Raw genomic sequence first — 21,544 nt, 5'->3', positions numbered from 1 at the left:
TGAAAATGTGTAATATCCTGGGTCCTTACAGAATACTTAGAATAATTTGGCAGTAATGATAGATCTAGATTTGATCTAAGGTAGGGGCAAAAGATGACCTTTTACTTGGTACAATATTTTAGAACCAATATATCAATGGCACATAAGCCATTCCATGGTAATGTTCCCATAGTACTGCTCTTAATTATGTGTAAAACTAGGCAAACTATTTGTATATGCTATACATTAATAGTAATATTTCTTTTTGTTAAAAGTTAGTCCTTGAAGCAAATATTTTTTTTCCTTTATTGTGACATGCTTTAAACTACTTTGATATTTTCCTAGATATATAAACTTATATAGAATCTCAAAAATAGCATCTTAGTACCAGCCATGGACAATGAACAATTGCCTCTCCTTGTTCAAATTGTAGAAAATACTGCAATGAATTCCAACAACACCTTCTTTCTTGAGCTATTAATAGTTTTCTTGTCCTCTGTCTGCAAATTACTTATTTAAATGGATCTTTAGTTTGTGAGTTATTCAAGCCTGGCATAATGGAAGATCCTGTGAAAATTAGTCTATAGGCCTCAAGAACATTTATGTCTGGGCAGGATTTATTTGTGGCTTTGGCAAACTATTTTTTTTTGTTTGAGATATTTCCATTTTGTAATAGAATTGAAAATGTTTACTTTTGTACTTATCACAATATAAAAACAACACCAATTTTGTCATGTTTTCTTAAAGGAGACGATACATCAATACATTTTATACTGCGCAAGCAATCTATACTATTATTTATAATTAATAATATAAAAGTTGATCCAATTCTAAGTCATTTCAAACTAAAAGTTTATTTAGCTCAAAACATTCACCAAAAATATCCACCTTACTCTAATTTTGTCAATATTCCATTTTTGTCTTATTATCTTATTGTCTTTTATTTTGTTCTTTGTTGTTAAGAGTATATAGTGGGTCAAATAAGTATTAGAGACAAAATTAATATAACAAAGCAAGATATTTGAGTCTATGTTGGAAAATTACTGTACTTTGTCACTTTCTTTCATATACCATTGCAAATATCATAATGTTATCAAACAATAATTTTCAAAGAAAAATTACATATATACAAAGGTGATTTTTTAGGAAAGATGTAATGCTATACCTTCTGCATTATGCCAACATTATTCTGAGGTGAATAATTCAATAACTCAGAGTTTTAGGATATTACCTAAAATATTATTTAGAAAAAATTGAATAATGACTCCTATTTCCATACAATGGAAAAATAAAGCAAAATACAATCAATTTTATTGGCCCACATGCTTAACATGTAGGAACATATGAAAATCTAAATCAGAATATAAAAGGTGAACCTCATTATGCACATTTTTTAATCCCTTAAGGAAATCCCTTGGAGGAGAGGAATCCATAGTAAATAAGCCAAACTCAAACATCAGTTTCATAGACTTGTTTAAACTGCCAATAAATTCCATCTTCTCATGATCTCAAAAACTTTCAGATTTTAATTCAATGTCAGACTGTATAATCTATATTAATCTCAGTCCATAAAGATATTCCCACTTCTATTCATTTCAAAATTGGCACTAGGAGTATTTGTGCCAGAGTTTCTTAGGTTATACCTGCAAGTTGACTCAAATACATAGGGGAATGCAGGCAGGGAACAAATAAAGGAATAGTTGATTATAACAAAAAAATCTCCAAGAAAATAACAACTGACTCTTGGTTGATGAATCTGTGTTACAAATATAAATAAAACTTGGGAAAGCAAAACAATCTAAAGAAAAAAGTCTTTTTGACGGGAGTAGCACTAGTTGATTATATAATGTGGTGGTATTGATTCAGTGTTGTTACATCTAAGTCAGAAATCTATTTTTTGTGAGATAGGAGAAGTTTTCCAATTTAACTGTAAACAACTAATTAAATTTAAAAATATGGGAAAAAAACCCAACAACAAACACCAATGGTCAATCAAACTCATTTCCTTGATCAATAAAACCTGAGGGCCAGCAATACTTGCTTCTTATTCAAATTAACTAAAAATTTTGCTTCTTCTGGGTCCCTAAAGTCCTTATTCTACATACAACTATTCATCTAAGGAATAAGGTGTGGTTAGTTACCCCGTTTCTCAAGGATGCTTGTTAGAAAGAGATGAGTACAGACAATGCAGCAGTCTTCAACATACATCAGGTCAGGTATTCTGTTTTACTGATAATGTTTTGAAACATTGCTGGTGGCTCCACCCACGTGGCTTCCGTACCATGCCCTTTTTCCTTTTCCTAAATCTTTAGAATGTTTTCACTCTTTTTCCACACTTATCTTTTCCACACAAATCTTTAGAATGTTTTAGAATGTTTAGAATGTTTTCACTCTTTTTCCACACTTATCTTGGGTGACAGCAATTCTTTCCTCTTGACACAATTAGTCAATAGCTACAGGGAGAATCTAATCACATTGGCACATAACAATGATGTAGCCTTAAAATTCTTGTATAAATTAATTGAAACTATATTCCCACTGAATAGGTAGCAAAAGTTAAGCCCTGCAATAACCTTTTCTGACTTTATATTGACATGAGTAATCTGGATATTGCTATGAGAGTTATATTTGCTTTGTTCATGTAGGTTTTCCCCTTATCTAGAGACTCAACACTTGTAGGTCATTTTGGTGGCCTCTACACACTACAGTATGAGCTAGTTTATTTAAAGTTATTTTAGAGGAGAACAAAAAATATATGAAATATCACCTCTGTCACTATTTAAAATCATGAATATTTTATACTTTGAAAAGGGGAACATCTGGAAAGATGTTCTAATTTCAGATTTTAGTTCTGACTTTGTAACCGTGATTCTTGTTCAATGACACATTCATATTTCATTAAATACTCAGTACATAATATTAATATCTTTTTATATAAATAGATACCACAAATGTAAGAGTAAGTTTGTCTTTCTGGATGCCGAGCACCCCCAAATACACTGCCAAGATTGCCATATCAGGTTTGTTAGATAAAATGTATTTCTGAACATTTGATTTTTTTTTCTGATATTCTAGAAGGCTTTTTTACTTTTTGACTTGTTTAACATACTAAGGACCAATTCTGTCTTGCTGGTATACTATATCTTCAGGGCCTTAAAAATCACAAACTTTCAATTGAGTAAAATCCTAGACTACTGGCCTTCATATGGAATGTTTCCTGGGAATGGATTCACTATTCACTTGATTCTATACTATGGTGTGATTTTATGCCCTTAAATCAAGTGATGAGACTAGGTTTCAGATTGCTAACCAAGGAATCAACAGGCTAACCATGATCTTCAGCTATCTCCCGGAACATATGTCTCTCAGAGGGAACATTTTTTGAAGTCTAAAATGCTCTGTTAGTTTCAGAATAGCTGCATTAAAACCTCTATTATCTTCTGTTCCTTTGAGCATACAAAACATATCCTGGAGGTCAGGTCCCCTGAAGGGTGACTTCTTCATAAGGCAACTACAGAATCAAATGCAGTTGCAAGCAGTTTTACACTTCTCCATTTAGATCATATTTGAGCAACCCTTAATCCCCTCATAACCAAAAATAGCTGAATCCACAGAAAGGTTAAACGGTCATTTAAAATTACATGTAGTAAGTGATGTAGGCAAATCCACATGATTTTGCTCAAATTAATATCAAGTGTCTGCTTCAGATAACTTCATGTAATGACATTCATTATGATACTAGAGTTAAATCATTTTTATTAACATGATTCTAAATGGAATAATATTACTTCTCATCTCAAAAATTTTATGAACACTCTATTACATACATAAATTTTCCTGTACCCCAATAAGATGCAATAAATACAGTAGCACATTCTTTTTCTATTGAGCAATTGAAGAAAATGTGTTAAGGCTATAGCTTAATCCATATTTTTCAGGGTTAATATGTGAAGATATTATGCATACTCACCTGGTAATGGAATACATATTAGAAAGGTGATTTAAATCAAAACAAATCTAAGACTTAGACTTTAGGAATTGTACCAGTCTCTTCATTAAAAGAAATTAGAAATTAAAACAAAACAAGTATACTTGTACATAATACATTATATTCATATAATTACGCTTATACTCTTTGAAGGAAAGCATTGTATGACACTGTACTGATTGGACCTACACCCTCCTTATCCCTCCACACTGAAGAACTTATTAACCCAGCTTCTAGAGAGCTGCTGGCTTCCCTGACCAAAGTCATGCCTCTTTCCCCTGGCCTGTGCATTCAATGACTGGCTGGTACAAGAAGATCAAGGCTCTTTGACGGTCAAAGATCTAACCCCCTTCTCAGATTCTGCTTTCCAGTGGATGTTCATCTGCTCAGAGCAAATACTTGGTGGCAGCTCAGTAAACACTTGCTGAATGAAGTATATTGAATGTAGGCTATAAATGAAGTGGTGCCCAGGCTTCAAATTATTTTCATTTTGACTTTATCTAAAAGTTTATCAAATATTTCTGGTAGACTCTATAACATTATGTAACAGCATTAATTTAAAACATCTTTATATGTTTCTATGTTTTGAAGACTTAGCTAAAGAAAGATTTATCCCCTGATTATAGTGAAGTGGGGAATTTTAAGCATCTCAGTCACAATCTGTCACACACATAATAATACGGTTACCTCTACCATTAGAAGGTGTGATGAGTTGTACTTATTAATCAAAGACGAGAGAGAGAGAGAGAGAAAGAGAGAGAGAGATTCTATATGTATTTCCAGATTTAAAGCCAGTAGTATCTAAATGTTCATTTATTTATCTAGTTGTGATACTTTAAAGTTTTTGAAATGAGGGGCAACTTCAATTAATCACATTAACTGTGTAAAATTAAAGCACATTGTATTTTTAATGAGTTAGTTTAAATTTGAGGTTGAATATTTTGTGAAATCATTGATGTTTCATTAATCTTCCTTTTCTGGAGTGAAATTTTACTGAAAGTGAAAGATAAACCTTCAGGTGTAACATCTGTTACCATGGATAGAGTAGCATTCGTGTCCAGCAGGAACAGCTGTAGCAACTGCCAGGCCCTCTCTCTGGAGGAAACCAACCTGGGGAAGGAAAAGGCCTTGCAGAATCACCATGGGCTAACACTGAGCAGAAGTGTTAATTTAACCTGTTCAATAAGATTTTGTAAATGTGACAAAGTTAGAGTTTCATTTAGTTTCTTTACATTTATAGATGTCTTAGGTAGTTTCTTTCTGATTAAACATTAAAATGATATACAGGAAATTTTATATTAATGATGTGTGTGCCTGTATTTTTATCACATTTTTACATTGTGCAGTGTTATTCCAAAAATTGCTTTATACCATATCTTTCAGATACACAGAACAACTTATCCATTACTATAAAGTTATGCTTACAGTGATACAAAATGCTAACTGCTTAGTAATACAAACTTTGTGTCTTAGGCAACGTGGAAGAATTACTGAATGTTTTGGTCATTGTAGATTCTGCATGCAGTTTTAATTTAAAGTCTTGTAGCTTCAGGTAGAGACTTCTAATATTTTTTCACATCCAATTCGCCTTTTCTTCTAGGTGAAGGAGTGGATTACATTCTAATGCACTGTTGAAATTGGATAGAGGCATGTGACTATTTCTAGTAATGAGTTTTGAGCATTAGTAGCATATATCACTTCCAGGACAAAGCATTTAGTTGATGGGTTGACACCTGCAGTGCTCCTTTTCCTGCTGCACTGAACAAGGGTACCACAGATTGCAGACAGTGCAGCCGCAGCAAGGTGGAGCCTCTGTAAACAGAGAATTCTGAGAAGACACGTGGAGGATAAGCACCCTGGAATATTATCGAGAGCCACAAAAGACTTTCAGAAGTGGGAAATCAATCTTTGCTGTGTTAAATCAGTAAGATTTTTAATCTATCCTCTCCTGACTTTTACTTGTAGCTGAAATATATTGGCCAAATGCTTATTTAAATTTCACAAGGATTATTTAACTGTGTTGTTTTTGAAGTATTCCTGATTTAATAGATAACCCAAAGAAACACATTCTAAGAACAGGATAATTTGGTTTTGAAAACACCAAAGTCATTTTAGTTGCCCCTAAGAGATCAAGTTATATCTTTAAAAAAGTTACCTCTATAAGACTATAAATTCATTTCATGTGTTAGAGTCCAACACATCATGAAAAAAGCCAATATATTATTTTTAATACATTTCTCTTTGAGTATTATGGATATACATACTTACTTATACTTATTTACCATTTCTGGTTTATCTGTTACTATTTCTCATTTATCCTGTTAATACTGTCAACTAATATATCCCAATGCTGTCACTATTCCACATTGCTAACATGTCACTTTGTAAGTTCTTCTGGGAAATAACTAAACAGAAAACATCAAATTGTACATTACATAAAGTTAAACATGTCTCATGAACTCTTCTACTCTACTTCCTATATTTGGTTTTTAATATTTTCTCAGTCAGAGTTAAGTACATTTTCTTAGTAAGTTTCTTCCCAGGGAATATGTTCTTTTAATTCATTGTCAAGATTAATGTATTTTTAATTTTCCAACTTTTAAAATTGCATTTGTCCTTGCTTTATATTGAAATTCTAGTCATATTTTTGCCTACAAAAACAAAACAAAACAAAAACAAACCACAAACAAAAAAATTAGCTGAACTGAGATTAGAATAAACTGCTTCCAGGTAGGAATATGTGTGTTGCTCTTCTCCTCCCAAATGAAAGCATGTGATTAATTAGAAATGAAAGATATCAATTTAAAAAGAAAACAAAATAAAATAAAAACTGATCTAGTCACTATAGATGTGATGACAGATTTTTTTAAACTACAAACTAGGAATCAGATCTGAAGACTGCTTTTATGTTTTTGTGGAGTTAGTACTGTAAAATATATTGAAACTACATAAAGCTAAAATACACAAAATGAATTTAACAAAACATCCTAATTATAACAAAATAAAGTAACATGTAAATTGGAAGTGGATTGGATTACTGTGGAAAGTTTAGTATTTATCTAACAGAATGCCATGCATAAATCAGACATAAAATAGAACCACATAATCATTAAATATAGAGAACTCATATGATAATTCCCTATAAGGAATATCCTTAAAATAGATAAATGATAACATGTGATTATGCTCAAATGAGAAAGTAAGAAGGAATGAGCTCCTCAGACCTGAGACAGTAGTCGTCAAATTGGTCTTGATTGCTAATGCAATAGGAATAGAGGAAGCCTCATGTGGATGACTGAATTTCTTAAACTACTTAAAAAATGAGTCTACTTAAGGGTTAAGATATGATTTTTCTTATATGTTGGATGGTATCTGGGTTGATATGCAAAGACTATTTGAATCTCATTTGCCAATTACTTTTTTTCCTATGAGATTTCTGAGGGACTCATAACATAATGTAGGGAAAAGACTGTTATTGGTAGATGGATCAGTACTTTATAGTCAAATCAAGAGTTCTGGTGAGTTCAGGTTTCAGCAAATTTGTAGGGCAAGCTGGCAGGTAAACAGAGGTTTATGCTTCAGGCTTGAGTCAGGATTTTGCCTCTAGGAAAACTCAGTTTTTGCTCTTAAGGTCTTTAGCTTCTTGGATAAAATCCACCACTTTATTTTGCATAATCTTAAAATCACCTGATTTAGCTGTTACCCAGATCTATAAAATACTGTCACAGTAACACAGATTAGTGATAAAAAACGGGATACTATCACTTCGTGTAGGTTATACATAAAACTAATTATACCAGCCCTATAACCACAGACAGACAGAAGAAACCACTTCACTACAACTCAGGTAGTGAATGTGAAGCAGGTGTAAGAGGGCTGCCTGGGCTCCCATGGGTGGCAGCTGAAGTTCTGGAGGAATATTTCAGCAGCCAGGGGCTTCCCTCTGAGAAGTGTAGGATCTAAACGCCAAGCTGGCCTTCCCAGCCTATAGCACCAGGTCTAGAAAGGAACCCAGATAACATCCAGCTGTGGCAAACAGCAGGGTTTCTGTCTGCCAGGAAAAGACAGTTGGAGATGCAGAGGCCCTCCATTAAGGGCCTCCCTTAAGGGCCAAAGCATACAATTTCATTTGCAACCACTTACCCTAGGCTCCAGCAGAGGGAAGGCAGAGTGGACTAGAGATGCATAGGCAGAATCTGGGGAGAGACTTGAAGGAATGGCCACCAGGATGCCTGTGCTTAGTCATTCCCCACACTGCATAAGCCCTCTTTATCAGAAGGAGCACTCCTCACTGATGGTCATCAGCCTGAGTGGAAGCAATGACCTCAGTCACAAGAATTACTCTGCCCCACTCTGTGGAGCTTAAACTGGGCTGCTATTTATAGCCTGAGGCTATATCACTAATAAGATTAACCCCTAAAGCTGAACTCTAAGAGCTTGGTGAGACTAGAGCTGACCCTCCCTAGGGCCTGATGCTCATAAAAACCAGCCATGGTGCACAACGGAGGGAGTCACAGCATACAAACCGGCCCTGAAGAGGGAACCACATGCTGTGGATTGCTGATAGCTTCAAACAGGTGGACCTGTGTTCAAGCAAGTCACAGGAAGCATCTGACAAAGAACTGCACCAGAGGCTTTGTGGATCTACCTAATGCATACATACATTATGTATGTATAGATCCACATCTACCTAATGTATGTATTACATTACATACATTGCTACCCCAGCAATGGGGAAGAAAAAAAATACAAACAAGCAGCCAAAATGAGAAGACAAAGAAGTAAACCCCAAATGAAAGAACAAGAGAATTCTCTAGAAGAAGGCTAGTTGAAATAGAGGCAAGCAATTTATCAGATAGAAAATTTAGAGTAATGATTATAAGGATACTTAATAGCATGAAGAAAGACATAGAAACCATAAAAAAGGACCAGTCAGAACTAAAGAATGAAATGTTTGAAATAAATAAGACACTGGAAGTAATAAAAGTAGGTTAGATGAAGCAGAGGACTAACTCAGTGATTTGGAAGACAAGGTTGAATCAAATACCCAGGCAGAGCAGCAAAAAGAAAAAAGAATGTTTAAGCATGAAGAGGGCTTAAACATTTTGGATAACATGAAGCATAACAACATTCACATCCTGGGAATACTAGAAGGAGAAGAGAGCAAGCAGGGGATGGAGAACCTACTTCAAGAAATAATGGCTGAAAACTTTCATAATCTGGTGAAGGAAAAAGATACAAAAGTCCAGGAAGCTCAGAGAGTCTCAAACAAGTTGGACCCAAAGAGGTCTGCACTGAGACACATTGTAAGTAAAGTGACAAGGCTTAATGACAAGAATGAATCCTAAAACTTGCAAGAGAAAAACAGGTAGTTACATACAAGGGAGCACAAATGAAACTGTCATCTGTGATTTCTCAACAGAGACATCTCAGGCCAGAAGGGAGTAGTGTGAAATATTCAGTGTGTTGAAAAGCAGGGGCCTACAACCAAGGCTACTTTACCCAGCAAGACTATCATTTAAAAGTGAAGGAGAAGTAAGGAGCTTCCTAGACAAGAAAAAAAGTAAGGGAATTTGTTAACACCAAAGCAGTACTGAAACAAGTGTTAAAGGCTTGCTTTAAGAAGAAGGAGAAGAAAAAGAGAAAAAAAAAAACAAAGGAAAACAGTCTAATAATAAAATGGCACTAAGTAGTTATGTATCAATAATTACCTTAAATGTAAATGGCTTAAGTAATCCAACCAAAGACACATGGCAGCTGAATGAATTAAACAAACAAACAAACAAACAAACAAGACCTACGTATATGCTGCCTCCAAGAGACCTACCTAAGATTGAAAGATACACACAGACTAAAAGTAAAAGGATGGAAAAGGATACTCATGCAAATGGCAAGAAAAATGCTGGGGTAGCAATGCTTATATATGACAAAGTGGACTTTAAAACAAAGGCTACAGTAAGAGACAAAGGACACTACATAATGATAAAGGGAACAATCCAACAAGAGGGTATATCCCTAGTAAACATTTACACATGCAACATAGGAACTCTTAAATATGTGAAGCAACTATTGATGTTCAGAAATACAGTCATATTTGGGGATTTTAACACCCCATTGACTTCAATGGATAGATCTTCCAGAGAGAAAATGAACAAGGAGACAGTGGCCTTAAAGGACACACTAGATCAAATGGATTTAACTGATATATTCAGAGAATCTCATCCAAAAGTAGTAGCCTATACATACTTTTCAAGTGCACACGGAATGTTTTCTAGGATAGACCACAGGTTAGGAAACAAAACAAGCCTCAACAAATTTTAGAAGATTAAAATAATATCAAACATCTTCCTGACCACAATGCTGTAAAACCAGAAATCTTTTGCATGTTCTGAAAAAAAAGCAAAGACATGGAAGCTAAATAAAATGTTATTAAACAATGAATGGGTCAAAAATGAGATCAAGGAAGGAGTCAAAGATACCTTGAAACTCATGAAAATGGGGACACAACATTCCAAAATCTATGGGACACAGAGAAAACAATCCTAAGATTAGCAGTACAGGCTTTCTCAAAAAAAAAAAAAAAAAAAAAAAAAACATGAAAAAGCTCAAATAAACAATTTAACTCCACTCTTAAAGAAACTTGAAAAAAAAACAAGAAAGAAATCCCAAAGTAAGCAGAAGAAAGGATCAACCTAGAGAACATTATGCTAAGTGAAATAAGCCAGTCAGAGAAAGACAAATTCCATATGATCTCACTCATATGTGGAATCTAATGAGCAAACTGAACTAACAAGGAAAAGAGGGGCAGAGTCATAGGTGCAGAGCAGGATGACAGTTAAGGGAGGGGGAGGTTAGAAGGTGGAAGGATTTAGCAAAAAGGAAAAAGGACTCATGGACATGGACAACAGTGTGGTGACTGCTGGGGGGCCAGAGGTATAAGAGGACTAAGTAATGGGAAAATATAATAAAGATTACATTTAAAAAAGAATTCAGCTGCCTTTGCTGTTATGAATTCAGATAAATTTGTAGGTAATCAAGGCGTCTACTGAACATACCTTAGTTTATTAATGCCGCTTTAATCCAATTAAATAAAACAACAACCAACCCTAGCATCTTTAACACAAGATTAAATCTTGGTAACTTAATACCATTAGGTTAGACACTTCAGGTATAAAGACCAGAAACAATCATTAACAAATAGTGCTTAAAGGAAGAGGTTTGTATGGTTAAACTATTCTGGGACTTGATAAACTAAGAATAAAAGAAAATTTGAAAGCAATCATAAACACAAACACATTTTTTGTAATAATGATACCTTGTCTATTTATAAACGTGACATATCTTAAATTTTGCAAATCAACGAAGCAGATAGCAACCCAATCTCCCTTAGAGATAGGAAAGGAAGATGAAGTGAACAGAGTTGGACAGGATTGGAAGCTTTTCTCTTTTCTCCACAAGCCCTTGGGTAAATCCACTTTAAAAACAACAGCTCTACCATAGGCTGTTGGTGCACTGTTCAAATCCCAATAACATTCATCATTCCTGAGCATACCATAAGTTTCCTATTAAGGAATTGCCAGGCAGTTAACATCGCTGGTAACAGTTCTCAAGTAGTGATGAATAAAGGTCAAAGGATAAACACCTTCAGCATCTCCCTCACCTCTGTGTGGGACAACTCTCTGGTCTATTCTGCCCAGTCTCTCAGAGCTCCCCAGTGGGAATGCACCCAAACTGCACAGAGAGAATCTACTCGTTATACCATGTGTAGTGGTTTCTTTTCTTTTGTGGGCCACTACCCCACTCTCCTACTGGAATTTCCTGGCATTACCTCCCAAATAAACCAGTTGCAGTGATATCTTTGACCCAGATTCTGCTTTGAGGCAAGAGCATGGATGTAATTCTAAATCTAAGACAAATACAGATACAATTATTCACACAATCTTATTAAAAACTTTGAGAAATGCTGCAATAAAGAAATTGGTTATCCCTATATAATTCAGCATACTCTAAATTTATTTAACCACAAAAAACATATTTTCATATTGCTATCCAGACCAACTAGAGTTTATGTATTAAACTTTGAGAAATGCTGACCTCGAAAACAAATTGAATGTATTTGTTCATAATCTTTATTTATTATGATTATTTTCTTTATTAAAATGATATATGTAGTACTTTCACATTAGTCATGTAATTTTCAAAATTAAATAGAGCTTCTAGATTGATGTATTTATGTATATTTAATGTTTCCCAAGTGAAAGTTTTTCTAGGCAAGACAAAATATGCAGAAACCCTACAATTAAGACTATTAATAATATAATATACATTAATGCATAAACATGAAAAAGTTCTGTGTGGAAAAATACTGTTGCATCAAAAAAATGGAAAAAAAATTTACAAGTCATCTCTCAAAGACATAATTTCTTTTATATAAAAAACTCTGTATTAAAACTGCAGAAAGAAAAATTTAATACCAAACACATAAGCTGGGGGAAAGCTATGACAATTAACTGGAAAGAAATGCTTTTAAAATATGAAGAGATGACTAACTACATCTTATAACAGCTAGATACACAACAACCATAAACATATTTAGGTGACATTTTCTCCTATGTGAATGTCCCAAGCTCAATAACTTGACCTATGCCAGTTTTACCACACAGTCCTCATGAGAGTATAAGCTGGAACCATCCCCCTTGAGATATAATTTGTCAAGATCAGTAAAATTCCACTTTTAAGAATGGATTTACAAATAAATGTATTTGTGTGAAGAGATTTATTTATAGGAATATTCATTGAGCCATTAATAGATAACTTAGTATAGATATAATAATTCTGCATTTGAACACTGTGTGGTTATTACAAATAATGACATAGAACTTTACAGTTGTGATTATTATATGCAAGAGATCAGTACCAATCACTGCTTCTTGGAAGAACTAGAAGACTGGACAGGGGTGGAATGAAAACACCTTTTTTATTCTGTATCCATTGGATCATTTGAGATTATGTTCCCATGTGCATGCATTATTTTAGAAGAAAAAAGTCTGCAATATTATTTACCCTGTTGATTTTTATCTGAGAAAAAATATTTAGTAAAAGAAAAATGTATCTCTCATTTGATTTTCTTTTCCTTTTCTTAGTACCTATATTTCCTTGACCCCATTTATCTATATAAATATATGAGGAGAAAGACTGAGAGATGTGAAAATCATGTGGCTCTATTATTCAAATTAGAATCACTCATACATTTGGCATACTTTGAAAGCCAGCTACTGCTAGACACCAGATCCTGTGCTAGGTAGGAGGAGATTCAGAGATAACTGACACTTTTTTTAAGATCTCAAGGTTAATGTCAACTCTCAAGTATGTGGAGGATCCCAGAGATTGAACAATTTTTTTCTTTAATTCAACGTACAAACCCATTGAAGTTTTTCTAAATGGAAAAGATTATACTAGGTGCTATGAGGACAGTTGTCTATGAAAAGTACCGACTAAGATTTATTTCTCTGATGAGATATCCTTGTAACAATAACTTGGAGTTAGCAGATTTCCAAATATTGTTGTAATTCTCTTCGCTGGGAAGAGTGTCCCTAGTGAGCTGCAAATCTTTGAAGCAGATAGCTCTAACAAGTGGGATTTCCAAAAATTATTTGTATTCCAATTAGAACAAGGGGTTCTATAATAATAATACAATACATTTTAAAAGAGAAAATGAAATCCTTTAGCTCCACAATCACTTTGTCTTATTTTTTGCTCCCTAACATTCCTACATCCTCTGCCTTGTTTCCTTTCTAGTTGCTATAGCACTTCAGTTTTTTTTCTTTTCTTCCATTTTTTTGCAGTCAATAAGAATTGCATAAAAGAGAAAAAAAATACAGCATGCAGTATTTTGCACACTGATTTTGAGCTTTTCTTTCTTACCAGCTATTGAACATTATTTGAAACCATGCCATGAATTCAATAGCCTCAGATCTAGTTACATTGTTTGTACTTCTTTCTCCTCCTTGACCCACAGTTGGGTATTTAGCCACCCTTGTGACACTTAGCTATTGGAATTCAATTCTCTGCCTCTCCTCTTCAGAGCTTCAGGTTGACAACTGTCAGTACCCTTCCCAGGTCGATCTTCTGTATGGAGCTGCCTACCTAAGGAACTTCCTGCTCCTAGCCATCCTTTCCTTGAAACCAGACAGAACACAGGAGGCATGTACTGGGGATGTTTAGGAAACTACAGATCTTGTAATCAATCTCAGAAATTTAATTTTTACTGGTCTTTTAGAGAATGTATGCAGAATATTTACATATTTTATTTTTTTCTCATCAAAAATGTGTGTGTGACAGCTACATAATATATTTGCTATTTGGGGATTTGTTGATGCAAAGTACATTTGACTATCAATAGTTATAAAAACTTGGTTTATATGAAACACACTCTGTTGTTTTTTCTTCTGTATCATGTCATATTTTTGTTTGTTAAATAGAAATACTAACATATAGTTTCCTTTGTTCTTAAATATATTCAAATTGGAGATTATTGATAGCAACATTATTAAATATTTTCTAATGGATGAATTTCCAATTTTTATAATAACAGAAGTTTTGAGCAGCCAAAAGAGAAAGTTACTAATTGCTATGTTCTATTGCCTGTGTTTGTATTAAAGACCATGCAAGCAATGGAAAGTTTAAAATATACTGGAATGCTGAAACTATTATTCAAAATCACTATCAGTGTAACTACCAAAGACCAGTGCACAAAGCATTGAAGTTAATGAAATGTTTCAATGAGTAACATAAGTCCTGGGCAGAAAGCTCTCCCAGACTGTCGAAAGTTTAGAAACTCATTTGGAAGAGTAAGCAAATGCCAGTTAACATAGAATATAATGGAGCAAATTTACTGTGTCAAACTGAATATAGAATATTTCAGCTAACAATACTGTATTCCTCAAATCTATTCATAGCAGACAGGAGACAAGAGAAAATTGGCTCTCTAAAGTGACAGGGGAGAATTGTATCTTGTGGATAAGGCAAAGGAGATTTGCTAAGCAGTTTATTGTTTGTTGCTATCAGAACAGAGAAAGGCCCAGATTTCTGAGGCATATTTCTTTGTAAGTGTCAATGCTCAGAATGATTAGTGCCACATCCAATTGGAGCTGGCTACAATGACTTAGCCTGACCTTTAACTACCCTTTCAGAAAATATAAACAACTCAGATGGTACCCACTCACACTCAGTAGGTATCTCTATTCTAAATGAAATATGGAATTAGAAAAAATATGTTCCATTCTAATTAGTAAACCTGCTAGAAAATGTAATGGACTGGCATGATCCTCAAAAATACCGACCTATGTGAGCATTATCATCCAAGAATACTACAGTGTCAGGGAAAAGGGAGAGGTAAAAGATCAAGGGTATTTTACCATGAACTTGTCTGATAATTTACTGAAATAAAATCTAAAACACTGATGTCTAGGCTCACCCTCAGATATTCTATATCTGTATGTTTGGGTGGGGGGTAAGAATTTACCACCAAAAGGTAGCTTCAAGGTTGTATTGGTGTTTGCAATGTGCAGATCACACAGAAAAGAGCTAGAGAGCTTCCTTTACTTTATATGCCCCCTGTGTAACGAATGGCTCCCAATTTGCTCCTGGCCCCATCCCTGTTCTGTTCTATCTAGGGGAATCCCGTTTCCTCAGCTCTATTTGCTTCTCACTTCTGGTTAAGACCCATCAATTAGAGGTACTCTAATTGCATAATCCCTCTTTTGCTTGCTTCTCCAGACCTAAAGCTGATAGAGTCATTCTGCTGTTGAGGATCTTTAAATTGCTTCACCATTCCTGGTTTAACTTCTAAGCATCACATATGTGATCAGTTCTCTGTGTTAAATATCTTTATGAAAGATCTAAAATTGCATCTCTGTCCTGGGTGCACCCTGACTGAAAAAAATGTAGTACAATGTCCCAGGAAACTACTATATTTATGGATGCTCCAGCATGAGAAATCAAAAAGTTGGCAAAGTTAAAGCATGTGCTTTGTAATAAAATCATGAGAACTTCTTCATATGTATATTTCCAATAGAGAGATTGTCAATTTTTTCCTATGTTAAATACCACTTAAATGTAAGAAATTTTAATTATTTTGAAAGAGAATAAGTTTAAGGAGTGATAAATAAAAGTCTGTCTATAAATTCAATAAAAAAGCCATTAACTTCATAGAGGAAGAGGAAAGGTATCAGAAAGATTTTCCTTTTCTTATCTGGGATAGGAGCATGTTGAAAACATGTAGCTTCAATAAATCACTGTTTTATAGAACTTGAGAAAATGTAGTCTAGATCAAGACAAATGTATTAGACTAAGAAGTTTATTCAACTTAAGCCAAGTAAATTTCTAGAGGAAAAAAATACAGTTGAAATCCTAAGAATTCTTAGATTCCCCCACAGTACCTTCCAATTTGCTATTGTTGCTATTGGCATAGATTCTTAATACAAATTGATAAGAATGATTATTCTTTAATTTTTGTCATTTTAGGGATCAGAGTCACCATAATAGAAAGATTAACTAACACTTAAAACACTTAACTAACACTCAAAATTGTTGATTTGTAAGCCACTGACTTAAATCATTAGTAAGTGGTTTCTTATGAAGAATAAATTTTCATGCCTCTGATAATACTTATGTTTGATTAGAGAGTGGGAAGTAAAGGATGAGTATATAAGGAGCTCTTTGTGTACCAGACTCTGAAACTATTCCAATTGTGTATTGGAATAAAAGGTTGTTAAATTCATGCTTCAAAAGAATAATCAAATGAAATAGGACAAAGGAAGAATTATTATCCTCTTTGAAGTACTAAATTTGGAATCTCTAATTTGCACAGAAATAATGATTGATACTGTTTTGATATCTACAATATTTGATAACTAAAATAATACATTTATCTTATTTCAGTACTTTATATGTGTCAGGCAATGTTCTAAGTTCTTTACATATTTTATCTTAAGAGTCATAAAAATCACTTTACATAACAGGTACTTTATTATTATTAATAATAATATTATTATTATATGTTGTATTTATTTTTAAAATCTAATGTAATTTTTAATTTAATCTTTATTTTTTCCCATTACCTCTGTTTTAAAGATGGGGAGGCAGAATCTAAAGAAAATCAATAATTACCCATGTGGCACAGCTCACGCTGACAGGCCCAAGATTTGTATGCAGGCAGACCACCTTCCGAGTCCACACTCTTAGCCAGAAGTAAGTCTTGCCTTATCTTGTACCACAGTGCCATGACACCCATTCTACATTCTATGCAGAGAAAAATCTAGGCTCCTAGAAGTTAACAGTCTTAAGTTGAGTAGCAATAATGTTCTTAAGAAGGAATCAATTACCGGTATGCCTAGAAAATTAGTGCTGGAAAGAGCCTCAGTATCTTCTGAAATCTCAAATTTTTCAATCTAATTGATCCAAGTGTACAATTTTTCTTATGCCAATAAATGTATTTGTTAATCAATCTTTACTTCATATTTTTGAGCCTCTATTGCTGAGTGTGGATAAAATGGTTCTTTAAAAACTTCAGGTTTGTTTTCTAATTGTGTTGTAAAAATCTGTTTCTATCCCTTTTCAATGGTGAATGTTTGAGATGGGAAGTATGGGATCTGCTTACAGCTCTCTACCTACTATATACAGGAAGCCAGTCCATAGAAAAATTGAAGAAAACAAGAAAATGGGGGGAGAATGGTCTGTGTGTGTTGGGAAAGGGGAGTGAGGTGGAGTGAGAGTTTTAGCAGTGTTCCATTCCCTGGGTCCGACCACTACAGAAGCCTTTACTTTTCCTATACTTATATTAACTTTTGAATGGATTATCTTTTTTTTTTAAATTTTTTACCACACCTAGTGCGTTTTTTAATTTCTGCCATTTGCAATAAAAATACCACCTAAGAATTTAAATATGACTTTTCTATCATGCTTAAATAGCTTTTATTAAGAACAGGGCAAAAACTTTTCAGAGATTACTATAACTAGTCATGGACATCCCTTAAAAGCAAGGAATATGAGTGAATCCTTAAACATAGACACAACAGTAAGAGAAAGAGAACATCTGTATAGGGAGGATCCTTTAACCACATTGTGCTGGCTTTGACCTCAGAGAGAAATGCCTTTACTAGCCAATCTCAGAGACACAACCCCAATGGGGTAAATAATGTTCATTATTAAATGTCCTTGTACATTTAATGAAATGTTTTAAAATTGGCAGCTTTGTTTGACCCTAATTTGGAAAGTAAAGTACTTTCTATATGTACTTACTAAAGTACATTCCTAGATTGGAATGATTTGATATAGGGGATGGCAGCAGTAAAGATTTCCTCATATGTATTCAATCAAAAAAGGACAAGCCTTCAACAGGATATGCCAGCTTTTCTAAGACCTTGATCACATCTTGGGGAAAGGACTATTGTTTGCAATATTAAATATGGAAAGCTAGAATTATTTTTTTACACATTGAAGGGTAGGTTTCTGCTCTAAACTAAAAATTCTGGGAACCTGGACACTTAGGTTGATATTCTTATTATCTTCTATATCAACACTGGGTCCATTAGAATAATTGTAATTTATATAGCAAAATTTGACTATACAGGGAAAAATTAGTAAGATTAACTAAAAGTGAATATATTTGACTACCTAGAATTAACCACATGTGTGTGTCACAAACCACCAAAATAAAAAATCAAAGTCAAATGTTAGAAAAAATATTTGTATCACTTAAGACAAAATGGTAACATTGACAGTTTGTTAGAACTTGAGAAATGATCCAGAGAAATATGGTCATCATTATAAATTTTGAAACAAGTGTATGGAGTAACATTTATATGAAACATGTTAATAATTATATACAAAGATGACACATATTAATAATTCAAAATATTGCTCTTATTTTTGTAAAGATATAGGAAAATGGTCACTTTACAGAATAACATCAAGAATGTAATATTATTTGCCAATAAAGACAGACATTATAAATATGAAGCCTTGAAAGCAACTACCAGTAAATGGGTAAGAATATGAATTGATTGAACAAATAATGCTATGTTTTAAAAATAATGTTATGGAAGATGTTAAAATGACATAATAAAAGTTGATGATATATTGCAAGGTGAAATGAAACAGGTTATCACACAGGAGAATATCAGTCTAGAATAACACTTCATAAAAATAAAATTTATTAAATGTATATAACTAAAGAAACATGTTCCAAATTGTTAAACTTTTATCTTGATGAGGTGGGGTTTGTGGTTAAGGTCTTTTGTTTTTTGTTTTACATACTGAGATACTTTTATATTTGGATTAACAAAATCTATAGTAAAATAATACATAAAAATATAAAATAAATTATCATGACATAGGACATATAACAGTCTTCCTCTTGAGTGAAAAAGTTAGAAGATAAAACTATTTTTTGAAAAATAACTTTAGGTTATTTAATTTATCAAAACCAAATGTAAAGTTAGAGAATGTTTCCTCAGAAGGAGAAAACTTGAGTGAAAATTAACAAATAGCCAGATATTTTATAACTAAAAATTTTAGTCTAAGATTTGTTTTGTTTTAATGTATAAAAAACAAATATGTATAAACATTTTTTTAAATAATCATCAAGGATAATGGACAATGAATTATGGTCTCTCCTGCTTCTTTCAGTTAACTAGATTTATCTGAAAGGTTTTCTCTTGGGGGCCTTCAGGCAACTGCAGTCTGAATTTGTATGGAGCTATAGTCATCTCAAGTCCAAATTGGGTGGTTGTCCAAGACTGCCTACTCAGCCATGCCTGACCGTTCATCCTGGTTGTCTGCTAGGAGCTCTATTGGGATTGTTGCCAGAATGCCCACACATGGATCCTCTAAGTGACTATAGTTTTTCACAGCATAACATCCGGGTTGAATGTCAAAGAGCCCTAGGAGTGAGCATCCCAAATGACCCAAACAAAGACTCAAGTCTTGCAAAGAACCTATGAAATGAAGTGCCACATTTAATTGGTCAAAAAGTGAATCACAAGGTCAACCGGATTCAAGTGGCAAATACTCTGTTATGGAAGGGTACAAATAGTGCGAGGATAGTTTATCCATGGGGGAAGAGGCATCTTTGGAACTAGCTGACACATTTCTCACACAGAGATATAGTACTTAATATTGGTATAAAATTTGGAGAATATTAAAGCTTAACTGTAGAGAGTTTAATTATCTTGCATAAGGTTAACAACTAGCAATTGTACAAGCTTAGTTTGAACTGATTATGTCAAACCATAAGTGGTGATATTTAGTTAATTCCCTACCTTGATTCTAATATATTTAGATTGGGACCCAGGTTACTAGAATTCCAATGTATACTCCAACACCAACACTTTCTTGACCTAGGGCAAGTCACTTCTTTTTTAACCTCTGTTTCCTTTTATTGTCCTTGGAAAGATTTATTTATTCCCTTTGTAGCTATATTCTATGCTTCCTCCCCTGTGAGTTGTCTCCTTCTCACACAGGGTTTGAGTTCTAGTCATTCTGAAAGTCATTTTCTTCACTTTTTGATGCCTTTTCTCACCTAAATCTCTTCATTATGTTCCCTTTCCCTGAAACAATCTTTCGACCTCTGTTTGATGATATTCTAATTGACTTTTTAGGTACAATTTTGACTTAATTTTCTCAAGCAGTTCTTTTTAGATACCCATTAGACTACATATTAGGTTTTACTTCATATGCCCATTATGCTACTTGACCCTCATTGGAATATGCTTTTGTTAAAGAACTGTTCTTGGAACACCTGTAGTTTCTTTTTAGACCTTTACACTTTATTGTGATGGCATATTTACCTGGTTGTATCCTCAAGGATTAGTCTTGTTGTTTGAAAGGCTTACTATTTTAAGTACCCACAGTGTGTACTTACTTACCTAAGACTTAGTGGGCACTTAAGTACTTCCTAAGTAAGTTAATGAACAAATGAATAAATGAAATAGACAGCAAAAAAAAAGATATTTAATACTCATCATTTTTTTTTTTGCATGTAGCTGTCCAGTTCTCCCAACACCATTTGTTGAAGAGGCTATTTTTATTCCATTTTATATTGCTGCTTCCTTTGTCAAATATTAATTGACCGTAGAGGCTTGGGGTTATTTCTGGGCTCTCTGTTCTGTTCCATTGGTCCATGTGCCTGTTTTTATGCCAGTACCAGGCTGTTTTGATTACAGTGGCCTTGTAGTATAGTTTAGTGTCAGGTATTGTGATCCCTCCTACTTTACTCTTCTTTCTCAAAATTGCAGCAGCTATTCGGGGTCGTTTATGGTTCCATATAAGTTTTTGAAGTGTTTGTTCTATGTCTGTGAAATAAGCCATTGGTACTTTAATAGGTATTGCATTGAATGTGTAAATTGCTTTTGGTAGTGTGGACATTTTGATGATATTAATTCTTCCAATCCATGAACACGGTATATGTTTCCATTTGTTTGTGTCTTCCTTGATTTCTCTCCTCAGTGTTATTTAGTTTTCTGAATACAGGTCTTTTATCTCTTTGGTTAGGTTTATTCCTAGGTATTTTATTTT

This window comes from Phyllostomus discolor, chromosome 4 (assembly GCF_004126475.2).
Source record: "Phyllostomus discolor isolate MPI-MPIP mPhyDis1 chromosome 4, mPhyDis1.pri.v3, whole genome shotgun sequence".
NCBI classification, from domain to species: Eukaryota; Metazoa; Chordata; class Mammalia; order Chiroptera; family Phyllostomidae; genus Phyllostomus; species Phyllostomus discolor.
Note: the sequence above shows the minus strand (reverse complement) of the source record.